We start from the raw sequence: 12,738 nt of genomic DNA on the forward strand, positions 1-12,738 counted from the left end.
TATCCTGGTCTTCCAGAGAGCCCACCTCCTCCCTGCGCGGCTCCCCGGGCCCCTGGGCAGCCCCGGCTGGCCGTCTGGCCTCCACCCGGTCTGGGCTGAAGGTACCTCGGACTTGCCCGAGGCCAAAAACGATTGACAGCTTTCAACTCACGTCCTACTGTGGACTCCTTTCCAGACTCCCTCCTGGAAATGTTCTGCTCCCTGGGCGTCTGTGACTCCCATTCTCCTAGTTACGTTCCCATTTCTCTGGCTGCTACACTCTCAGATTACACCTCCCTTCCTTCAACTGTTGATGTTTCCAGAGTTCAACGCAAAGCTGAGCTCTTCGCCCCCGCACTCAATGTGATCGTCCTCCTGTGCTGCTCCGGTCTGGGGACCCGGCTCCTGCCCCCATCCACCGAGACCGAGACCGAGACCGAGACCGGAATTGGGAAGTCGTTTTATGCAGCTCTCCCTCCCCTCCCCAAGGTCATCCTATCAGCCACTTCATCAACCCCGATTTAATGGCTGCAGAAACTCCCCACCAGGATTATCCCAAGAGCCCCCAACTCTCTCCCTGCCTTTGCTGGTGCCCTACTAACTGGTTCTCCAGGAGATTGCTCCCTTGGGTCACTTCTTTGATTAAATTCCTCAGCAGCCTTCCATTTCCATAGAATAAATTACCAAAAAGTACTTGCCCCTGCCAGACTTCCTGCCATTGCTTTGTTCATGACTCTCCTCCTATCCTGCCCCCACCCCCAGGATGGCAAGTATTTACAGTTCCTGGAACATTGGGCCATACTCGGTCTCATCTCCATTCTTTGCACAGTGTTGTTTACTCCCCGAGATGTTCTTCCCTGTCTCTTTGTCCAGCTGATTCCAAGGGATGCAACTGAAGTGGTCACCAATTTTGTGTAGCTTCCCGGTTGACCTCAAGCATAGGTGGTCAGTCCATCCACTGTAACCACCTTCATACGCCGTAGTGCCTAGAGGTACTGAGAGAGCTTGTGTTAAAGCATATTTAACCTGTTTACCCGTCTTCCCCCTACTCTAAGGTTCACTCCATCCTTATCCCACACCAACTCCCTTACCCTGTTTGGAACAGTGTCTGGCCTTAGTAAGCCAATAAGGAAGAAACTACACTATTTACAACCCTCTCATATGATTTGGGGTACTGCCTCCTTGTCTCATGCATGTCTCGCCAACATCTGACAGAGCCATACTCTTCATTGGCTTTTTCCAGGAGTTGCCAGATTGATCCCCTGGGAAATACTTTTCAATGGTCCCCAACCTTGGCACATCAGAACCATCCATGGACCTTCTTAAAAACTAAGACCATGCTCGGGGATTTAAAAATATCTCCCCAGCTGATTCCAATGACATACCATTCTCAGACTTGGGTTTGAGTCCCATTGTGTCCAAATCAGTGATTTCAATACGAACATACTGTTCTCATGTCTAATAATTTTTTGAGGGCCTACACAGGATAGCAGGTGATGTTTTAGTAACCACTGATTGTAAAAGTGACATGGGAATAGGAATTTGTGGTTTCATAGGGATCTGTAGCCCCAGAATGGCAATCTGCACTCTAAACATAATGTACTGAGTAGTCAGCAAGGCATTTGACAGGTTTTCTTGATGAGTGTGTGGACACAAAGAGAAAATGTGGATTGGGTCAAAAGGCACTGAAGATCTTGCGGAATTGTGTTGGCTAGTGAAATGATGACTCAGGGAGATGGGGTTCTTCGATCTTGGCGTGCCTTCGCCTGAGGGACACCATTGTGAGAGGAGCTGCCCCCATGATAATCCCTACCTCACACTGCTCCCCCCAGCCCCTGCACCCCATAATTTTTGCAAGTGCAGCAGCATTGCTTGGTTAGTGCAACCGCCCCTCCACAGAAAGCCCAGGGGCTTTTGCATCAGCTGACCTCTGCCCACCATGTGTGAGCCATGCTGAGTGACAGTGAACCAGCTCACCAGTAAGCCTCTCTCAGGGGAAACTGGAATATACAGCAGTAAGCAAGATGGGGAGGTGGGGCAGGAAGCTGTCATTCTCCAGCTTCGGTGGTCCCAAGCCCCTCTGCACTGCAGTGGGGAGTTCTCATTTAAGAGCCTTGCAAATCCCATTCTAGAAGTGGGACATTCAGTCCCAGATGTTGAAAAGACAATTGCTTTTGCTACTTAAACCTCCTCCCCTCCTCCTCTCCCCAAATAAAAATCCCTGAAGATACTCCGTGTACAAGTTGTTCTTTTAGGAATATTTAAAAAAAAAAAAAAAAACAGTCCAGATAACCGCCTGGAAAAAAGCTACTGGAAACAGGCTTTATTCCAGCCCACATTTTAATGGAGGATGAGAGGAGGGTCAGATTCCAAGGATGGCAGAGTGGGAGGAAAGAGAAGCAATGAAGGAGAGAAAAGATTCACTAAGCAGGGTTTCCCCTCCATCTCAGGTCTGACCTGGGGAAGGAAGAAACCTGAGGAAGGGTTTTAGTGTTATAACAGGCCAAGCATTTAATTACCAAAATGAGAGCTTTTACTGACTAAAAGTGACTAGATACGATCTAAGAGTGAGGAGAAAAGTTATGAAATGATGAGCCCTACTGGAAATTTCATCCAGGGGTGGGAAGCAAGAAATAGCCAAGGAGCATTTACAGGTGCAGTCCTGAGGAACAGTAAGTTACTTTATAATCCCACTGTAGCCCATTCTCTTCTATCAACATAACGGTTACCTTTAGGAAATTGTATCTATTTTGATAATGAGTATTTCCTAACTCATGCCAAATGTTTATCCCTTTCATACTCAAGGACTCTAACACTCCTATCTTGCCACAATGTAACTATTGCAAAATAGAACTGAAATGCCTTCTCCTCAACTTTCTTCCAAACTTCTCTTTTCACTTTCCTTGGTCTTTCTGCAGTTTGTTCAGCTTGCCTAAATCTTTCTGGCAAACTCATCCTAAGGGCTTTCTTGCTTCAGCAGAAACACTTAAATCACTCCAAGAGTCTGGCTTTTCTACTTGTCATGTGCTATTATGTGGAAGGAAAACTAGGAGTTTTCTTTCCATCCCTCACCACTCTCCCCATCAACACTGTAATTTTAATCACCCTTTCATCTTTTTTGACTTTTTTTTTTTTTTTTTTTAAGATTTTATTTATTTATTTGACAGAGAGAGACACAGCGAGAGAGGGAGCACAAGCAGGGGGAGTGGGAGAGGGATAAGCAGGCTTCCCGCGGAGCAGGGAGCCCGATGCGGGGCTCGATCCCAGGACCCTGGGATCATGACCTGAGCCAAAGGCAAACGCTTAACAACTGAGCCACCCAGGCGCCCTCTTTCATCTTTTTTAACAGTATCAGCATATGGGGATGAGGATTTCAGCAGTCCAATCTCCTTACATGGCTTCAATTTCCTTGTATATTAGATTTTCCATAGAAATCTTAAAAAGCTATGGGGCTCCTGGGTGGCTCAGTCAGTTAAACATCTGACTCTTGGTTTCTGCTCAGGTCATGATCTTAGGGTCCTGGGATCAAGCTGCCCTTGGGCTCTGAGCTCAGTGGGGAGTCTGCTTGTCCCTCTCCCTCTCCCCTCTGCTCCTCCCCCCACTCAGGCTCACATTCTCCCTCTCTCTCCTTAAAATAAATAAATGAATAAAAATCTTTTTAAAGGGCCGCCTGGGTGCCTCAGTCGTTAAGCGTCTGCTTTCAGCTCAGGTCATGATCCCAGGGTCCTGGGATCGAGCCCCACGTCGGGCTCCCTGCTCAGCGGGAAGTCTGCTTCTCCCTTCCCCACTCCCCCTGCTTGTGTTCCCTCTCTTGCTGTGTCTCTCTCTGTCAAATAAATAAATAAAATCTTTAAAAAAAACCTTAAAAAATCTTTTAAAAAATCTTAAATTACACACTATCTTGCTTTTAAAACAGCTTTCCTCTGATTATAAAAAGGAAGATGTGTTCATTATGAAGAATTTGTAAAATACAAAAAATTTGAAGAGGTATCTCCCCTAATCTCACCACATAGAATTCTCTAACTTTTCTAACCGATTTGAAGTAAAAACTTTATTGACCAGTTATTACTTTAAACATCCATTACTGAAAAGCAGCAGGGGAACAGGGATGCTCCTGAGATGCCATTTTTCTGCCTTAATTAATGATGGTGTGACTATCACTTCTCTAGGTATCTTTGCCAGTGTCCTCTCTGACCAGTTTGATTAATATGTTCCTTTTGCATTAAAACACACACACACACACACACACACACACACACACACAGAAGAAAGTTTCCTTCACCCTAGGATGACACCGGAAAGAGAAGGAACATAAGACCCTATGCTCAGGTGGGCTGGGGAGAGAGAGGGAGAGACAGGGAGGGGAAAACTGGAAGAAAGAAAGTTGTAACAGAGTTAATTATCAGTTCACATGAAAAAGACTGAGTTTTAGTTGTTTGCAGCTCAACTAAAGTCAAACAAGGCTACCAGCAAGGCAGACACATTACCATGTTGCCAACCTAGGAAGTTGACTTAAAGAGACAACAGGAAGAAGAAAGACATTTTTTATTCTTTTCTTTTAAAGATTTTTTAAAAAAAGATTTTATTTTAGAGAGAGAGAGCGAGCCAGAGGGGCGGGGGGGGAGAAGCAGAGGGAGAGGGACAAGCAGACTCTGTGCTTGAGCACAGAGCCTGACTTGGGGCTCCATCCCAGGACTGAGATCATGACCTGAGCAGAAGGCAGTCACTTAACCAACTGAGCCACCCAGGTGCCCCGGAAAGAGAGAAATTAAGGATGCAATTGCTATGCAGATCAAATAAGCTGCATGTTCACTGAACCCACTCCAACCCATAAAAACAGAAAATAAGTCGTCAAGCTACATTTATATGTGTATTTGAGGCAGTAAAGAGAGTAAATCACATGTACTTCTCTTCCATTATACTTGTGCACAGGCTTTTCCTGAAAGTAATTTTCCTTCAGGGGCACAGGTAGGTCATAAACAGATAAAATTAATGAAAACTTTGATTAACTTTTATCAAGAATAACAGAAAAGTAGACAATAGGATGATTCAAAATACATCCAATATAAGGAAACAGCCCGAATGACTATCATCTGACTTTCTGAATCAGTTTGCTCAGGGAGAAACTGACTAATGATGAAGAACTACGGAATTTTATTCCAATAATCATGTGCCCCTGACATTTTATTCCATTAGGAATTTGGACCCATAAACCACAGTGTGGGTAGGTATTTTTAGTATACGACGGTAGTCCTTTTTGGTGGAAATTCCCGTATGAATGGCTAAGCCATCCAGACCTCATGCTGCCACAGTGATTGAATGGAAGTTTCTTTTGTCTAGAGTATAGCATTTCAATATTATGTTTTTCTCTTGAATAAATTTTGGCAGGAGAGAACTTCCTTTTTGGCCAGGTATAGATCTTCCACTTACAATTTTACACGTCTAATGATTGAAAGAACATTTCAAATGCTAGCACGAGAAGCCCAGGAGGCTGGCTTTAGGCGGGCCCAGGCTCATGCCTCGGCCCCAGAGAGAAGTAGCTCATCTTTGAATGCTTAGCATTCATCATTATTCCTGGCACATAGTATAAGCTCATGGAACATTTCCTGACTGGCGACAATGAGGCCGTATCCTGATGATGAAACCAGAGTTAGCTAGGCAGGACGGGGCTGGTGGTGGGGGATATGGTATGGAGGGGACTTCTGGGTAAGGGAACAGCAGGTAGAAAGGCAGGAGAGAGAAACTGGGGAAAGTATAATTATCCAACATGGCTGGAACATTATAAAGGTGAGTGCCTTAGTCCATTCAGACTGTTTAACAAAGTACCATAGACTAGGTGCCTTATAACCAACAGAAACTTATTTCTCACAGTTCTGTAGGTTGGAAGTTTAAAATCGGGGTGCCAGCTTGGTCAAGTTCAGTGAGAAGCCCTCTTGCAAGTTGCAGTCTGCCAACATTTACACCATGTCCTCCATGATGGAAGGGGCAAGGGAGCTCTCTGGGGTCTCTTTTATAAGGGCACTAATCGCAATTTGAGGGTCCCACCCCCATGACCTAAACACCTCCCGAAGGCCCCACCTCCTCACACCATCCCCCTGGGGTTAGGATTCCAACATGAATTTCATGGGGGACACATTCAGTCCATAGCAGTACGTGTGTACTGTCAGGGGTGTAAATCAGGAGAGAAAAGCACCAAGAAGGATGAGCAGGGGTTATTAGATCATAGATTTTATGCCACACTTAAGAGTTTGAACTTATCAGAAAGGTTTTGGCCAACAGTTTCCTTCTTGAAGCAGGAAAATGAAACATGTTGATTTTGGAGATGGCTCAAGGCTGCACATTAGAGAATGGGTTGAAGACATGCCCAGAGGGTGCAAGGCAAGCACAGTTATGAGCTAGGTGAGAAATGAGGGGGCAGGGGCAGCAGAGAGTCCGTTAGTTGTATAGGAGGTGGGGCATGAGGAAGTCTCAGTGGGTAAGGAAGGCTAAGGGTGGTGCACGGTTTCTGCCCTGGGTAACCATACCATACCATAGCTAGTGAGACAGGCACTACGAGAGCAATCACAAGTTCTTGGGTGGTGAAACTAGATGATGAGTTTGATGTCCTAAATTTGGGGTGCCTGTGAGTTTTAGGTGCAGAGGGTAGGATGGACATTGAAGAAGTAGGCGAACAGACAGGTGTGTGACCAGGGAATCCAGCGTGGCGTCTCTGCAAACAGTGATCATCCAGAGGCAGCAGGAGAAGCAAGTAAGGACAGTTTAACAGAAGGAGAGAAAAGATCTCAAGAAGACAGAGGTCAACAGAGCCAAATGCTGTGAAGAGCACGTGATACAAAAAGGGAAAACTAACCACCACAATTCAGCAACAGAGGTCAAAACTGACCTTATACGGTGTTCAGTAGAGGGCTGGGTCGGGTAAGGAAGCAGAGGGCCTCTGTTGACTTTTAAGAAGCTTTATTGCACAGGCTGTGGATTGTAGGATGGTTTTCCAGTACTCGTCTGTTTTGGGTTTTTTTTTATTTTTCGTGTGTTTGGGTTTTTTTTTTGGATGGGAGTTTAATCCTATAAGGCAATGTGTTTATCACATTCTTCCTGAAGCAGATGATTCATGAATTTAAAAGTGAAGTGACAAAACAGGAACTCAGCTTCTTGAGGGACTGGTGGCCCCCTTGGCCAGCTGGAGGGGACTCATCTTCTCACCAGTCCTTGGTCTCCGGGTGCTGGGCAGCTGCCTTCCCCATTGATGGTATGAATAGCTCGGATCTTAGGGTACTCTCATACTCACCCTGACAAAAGGGATAGCAACCAGTGGTGGCCTCCCTCTACTGGACACAGTGCGCCCCCTTCTGCCCTGGCTGGCAGATCAGGACCTGCCTTTCTGCGGACCGTGCGTCTCAGCCTGTGCTAATGGACGCCATTGGTCTTGCTCTGAAGGATGGGACAAAGAAAAGATAACATGAGCACAAAACAAGGCATATTTGAAAAATAAAAGATATGTAATAAGAAAATGGAAGAGATTTTACCAGTGAGGAGAAATGCAGTATTTTAATGACAGTAGCGACCTGAGCTGACATCTGGCTATAGCAACAAGCTGACTGAGCCAACACAAGCCATCTTGCTATAGATACCTAGAGCAGCCACACAAAACAGAACACAGAATTATTTTTACAGTCACACAGCTAAGTTTAAAAGAAAGGCAACCAAATGAAAAGCTGACCAAAAGAGGCTCATACTGACACAGTTGTTACTTCTGAGGGAGGGAGAAGGGAAAGGGATGCTGGCTTTATGCGCGATGTGCTTTTTATTTAAAAAAAAAAAAAGGCAAATTTTGAATCTAATGTGGTAAAGGCACCCGTTCAATCTGAGCAGTGGGCACACGAGTGTATATTATAGTGTTCTGCAGCAGACTATATGCTTGAAATATTTTGTAAAGTTTTTTTATTTTTAAAAAATTGTCTAAACTCAATTTTTTCCTATTACGCCTTTTTTTCTGATTGGAGGGAAGATACGTTATTGTTGGGACAGCTGGCACACAGTGGATTTAACCTTGTTATTTTTCTTCTATTTGCGTTTAATACTATAAAATTCTTGACATACGCTTTTCCTCTTTCTCTAATTAATGCCCCTCCCAGGTCTTTCTCAGCCAGTGAAACACTTCCTCACAAACCCAAGCACCAGCCTCTCTGCACAGCTGGCCTCTTCCCAAGCTCCCCACCCCCTCCTGATTCCAAAGGCCCTTTGTAAAGCCTGCCTTGAATAAAGCACTTACTGTACTACATAGTGATCATTGATTAGCTTCTTGAAGCCAAGGGCAGTGGTTTATTTTGTAGCTACCCAGCACATGGGTAGGAACTCATCAAATAATTGTGGAATGAATAGTTCAAAGAAAAAAGACGAAACACATTATGAGGTCCATCTATATAAAAATAGGGGGCCTGCTCGCATCTGGCCTTCCAGGGCCCGCCTTACTGTGAAGCAAATTAAGTACCCACGCTGTCGTGCTTGTCAGGGTAAACACGCGTAAGGGATGCGCCGGCAGGCAGTTCGGGCCGCTGTGTCCGTACTGCTCTCGGTCATGGCCCAATTTCAGCACGGCCCTGAATCTCAAAATGGGGTCATTAAATCTGCCATCACAGTCTAAGGTCTTCCAGTGAGAAAGCACCAAGACGGGATTTACTTGGACGTGTTCAGCCTACCGTCTTTGTACAACAGTACAAATTAATGGAGGATTCTTCCACAACAGTTCACAGCAGAGTCTAGAAGAGCCTCTGGAAGCACATTCCATGGTTCCCTTGAGTTTGAAATCATGGCACAGGAACCTAGTGGGACTGACTCTCTGTGCTCTGCTATAGATACCATATATGAATGTAAGGGTTTGGTTTTGTTTTTTAAAGTATGCTCCACGCCCAACATGGGGCTTGAACTCACGACCCCGGGATCAAGAGTCACACGTTCTACCGACTGAGCCAGCCAGGCACCCCTTATTTAAGGTTGTTTGAATTGCCTTCCAAAGTATTTACAATGACTACAGTTTGTTTTAAATAATTTTTAAGCAGTTAAAGAGAAAATGACTCCTTAGAATATTATCATCATATTGAAGAATCCTTCTAAAAACCGAGCATCTCACCTCTCATGATGTGACAGGCCCGGTATTCAGTCCTAGAGATGGAATTTAAAGCCTCTGGAATTAGCAAACACGCACACACGCACACGTATTTTTAAACTACAGTTTAATCATTTTTAAAGACACACAAATTAGAAAAGAACATTTATATGTAAGTTAAAAACATCTTTAAAACCCAGCAATAAGCCAGCAGCGCAGCGCTGAGGACACAGGTTGGAAACGAGCGGTCATGGAATTATCACGTCACAGGCTAACTGACACAGTGGTAGCTTAAATTTAGAACCATACAACAAGAACTGATTTATGGATCTGTTGAAAAATAACACTTATTTAAAAAAATATTTCGGAATAATAAAAACAAAAAAAGCACAGAACACCACGTGCTAGTCTCACCCAGGGAAGGCCGACGAGCGCTGTAAAGACCGGCTGCCGGAACTGGGGCCCTCCTCGTATTCGGGTGACACTGTCCAACCCCTGCTGGGCAGAGATCACCATTCGGCTCTCAGAGGAAGGCAGGAATGAACTCCCACAGTCTCACTCTGCATGTGGAAGGGTTTCTCTTGTGTCACCTGAATTATTTTTTTACTTTCATTCCTACTGCTTTCTAGGGTACCCTTCTGGTTTGGAGAGGCGGTCGCGCCCAGGGGACAGGGATGCAGACCGGCTTGGGACATGTTTGGGTGGGATGTCAGATTCCTTTCTCCTTGGGACAAAAAGTCAGGGGCAAGTGTACTTTGTGGACGAATCCGCATATACAGAACCAATACTTCAAATTGGGAAGAGGCCTATTTTATAAGTCTGTCAAACTCTACATGTGTTTGTCCTTTAGCAGGAAAGGACAAAAACAGATATTACCAAATTAGTTTCTCAAAGTAGTTACCCCAAAATAGAGACTGGGCAGGATACAGTCATTTCTGACTCCCGTCAAAGGCAGCCAGTCACTTTTTCCATCTCAAACATGTATTAGGAAAATGGTTTGTCATTCTACTGCTGTTGCTCTGTATCTTTCAGTTTTTCATTATATTTCCATTTCTTTTTACAGTAGCAAAATCTGATAAAACATGAGTGGAGAGGTGGCTATGCATCACTGAGTAAGCTTTAGACAGTGATTTCGTATGGACCTTTATACTATTCTTTATAGAACTATATAGTCTTGGGGTTTTTTTTTGTTTTTGCTTTATAAAAGCTTTATAGAAGAAGACGAGTATAATTAGTTTAAAAGGCAAGACAAATTAGTCGGCATAAAAGTGTGTCTTCAGGCCAGAAAGTTGTCCCAATCAACGACCTATGGAGCTTGTCCATTGTTTACTGGGGTTTCCATATGAAAAATCTATTAATTATTATTTTAAAACATATAAAAACATTAATAAGCAGCCTACCAATTAAAATGTAATTGGCTGCATCCTCTGTACAAGAGAGCCTCAAAAACAGCTTAGTCATTGATTTTTAAGAGCATTCCTACAAAATAACCAACGTGGAAAATTTCATTTTAAATTTTCTTCTGTAATGAGAGTTGCTATAAATTGATTTGACCACACGGTGCTGCAGAAACACACTGTGCAGACCCTCGACAGGCTGATCTTTCAAACCCAAGTTTCAGGTGCAACTTAGCAAATCTTTTCCTTGAGCATCAGGACCGCCCATGCACTGATACAAACCCACTTTTACAAGGACAGCTGCGGAAAGCAGAACTTTCTGCATCTCAGATTCTTGTAGAAATCATCAGCCATTCATTAAATGTACACCGGGTTCAGAGTAAGAGTTTAATAAGGTACTTGAGGGCAGTTAAGATTATATTTCACAGTGTTATGTAGAACTCCGCACCTACGTTAAATCTGATGTACTCAATTTCAGCCAGGATAGACGACTGGTGGCTGAATAAAACTCCATAAAATACTGGTTTATATTTAAAACTCCAGACAAATCCTTCCTTGACAAGGTAACAGGCACCATTCCAAAACAATTATTTTCTCCAGTAATTTTTTCTTTCAATTATAATGTAGAACTCTTAGAGTCAATTATCTAACAATTTTAAAGTTTGTAACAAGGAAACAAAAAAGTATAAATGTCCAGAGCTGTTCATGAATATGCAAATTAAAACTTACAAGGTATGAATTTTAAATAGGAAAGATTCTTCTTTGTCCTAAATGTAATCTAGTCCTTGAATAAAAAAAGTGTAAGTTTTGTAATTATTTGTATGGCAAAATTTTAATGTAATTTCTTTTGTAGTTTAAAATATGTAACTAAATTAAATGTGCCTTAACTATCTTTGAATGAAATAATATTTGAGAAGTTAAATAAGGTAAACCCTGTCCAGTAAACTTGGTGGTTTGTACTAACATTTTCTAGCGTAGAGCACCTTCAATTTCACCTAGCACAACCAACCAAACAAGCAGAAAAAGCAAAAGGAAAACATGTTTCCTTCAAAAGAGACTATTTCATCATCAAAGACGCACTTTAAGGGCTATATTCAGTGAAAATGGATGCTGCCACACCTTCTGATTTAACAGAGTGGAAGGTTTTCCTCTGTTGCCAAGAAAACCTTTTGAAAAGTCAGGGCTTTGAGCTCAAGTAATAAGAGTTTTTTTTTTTACTTGATGGTGAATCTGCCCTTGTCCATGACTCTTGCAGATCTTGCTAATGGCTCCCACAGATTACAAACACAACTGGTCATAAACTTTTGGAACTGATCCTTTAACTTCCTATTAAAGAACTTCCATCTAGAGGACAGGTGACTTGCCCAAATCCTAACTCATTAATAACAGAGCCAGATGAACATCCAGGTCTCCTCCCAGGACAATCAGCGCTTCAATGTGAGTTACCTTCATTGTTTAGACCCATCCTTTTTACCGCACATTTTTCTGAAACCTGGGATCTGTGGAAATGTCACACATGGCGGGGGTCAATGACAAAAACACTCTTTAACCAAAAGTATGGTGGTGGCTGGACATTGCAGAAGCCAAATAAACCTTCTCTATTAGGCTGGATGTTTTAGAAGCCAAGAAAATTTCCCCAATTACCCTGAGTTCCAATAAAAATGCTTATTCTAAAAAACTGAGACTGTTACTTAGAAAATGGTGATAGCTGAGATACATCAAATTAACTGTACTGTTTCAAAAAAATGAAACTGAGGGAAGAATAATTATTTTTGTTTAATTTTTTTTTTCCCTGAGTAGTATAATAATGGATCAAGAGTTTAAGTATGATGGTCATTGATCATCTCTGGAGTAGTTTCATGACAACCGAAGAGTTGAGAAATAATAGAAATATGTACTGCATCTTGTTCTGTTGATCAAAAAAGAAGAAGCACATAGTACAACGAATCCCTTTATACTTAGCAGTACATGGAGACAGACCAGTTTTCAAATCTCCTACTGTAAGCAGAAGTGAAGCATTAATCCTTATAACACTCCATCCAAGCAGATATATTCTTTCATAGAGTACAAAGAGTTTCTTCTTGAGGAGAAAAGTCAAGCTGAGAATTAGAATTATTTCTTTAGTTTTTCTTCTAGATTACACACTATGGTTATAATTTCTCCAAAATTAGAGAAAAGCTATCCAAAAACCCTTTCATACAAAATTAAAAAAACAAAAAACAAAAAACCTAGTTGATCCAAGGGGATGAAAATCATTCA

This window comes from Halichoerus grypus, chromosome 10 (assembly GCF_964656455.1).
Source record: "Halichoerus grypus chromosome 10, mHalGry1.hap1.1, whole genome shotgun sequence".
In the NCBI taxonomy this organism is placed as follows: Eukaryota; Metazoa; Chordata; class Mammalia; order Carnivora; family Phocidae; genus Halichoerus; species Halichoerus grypus.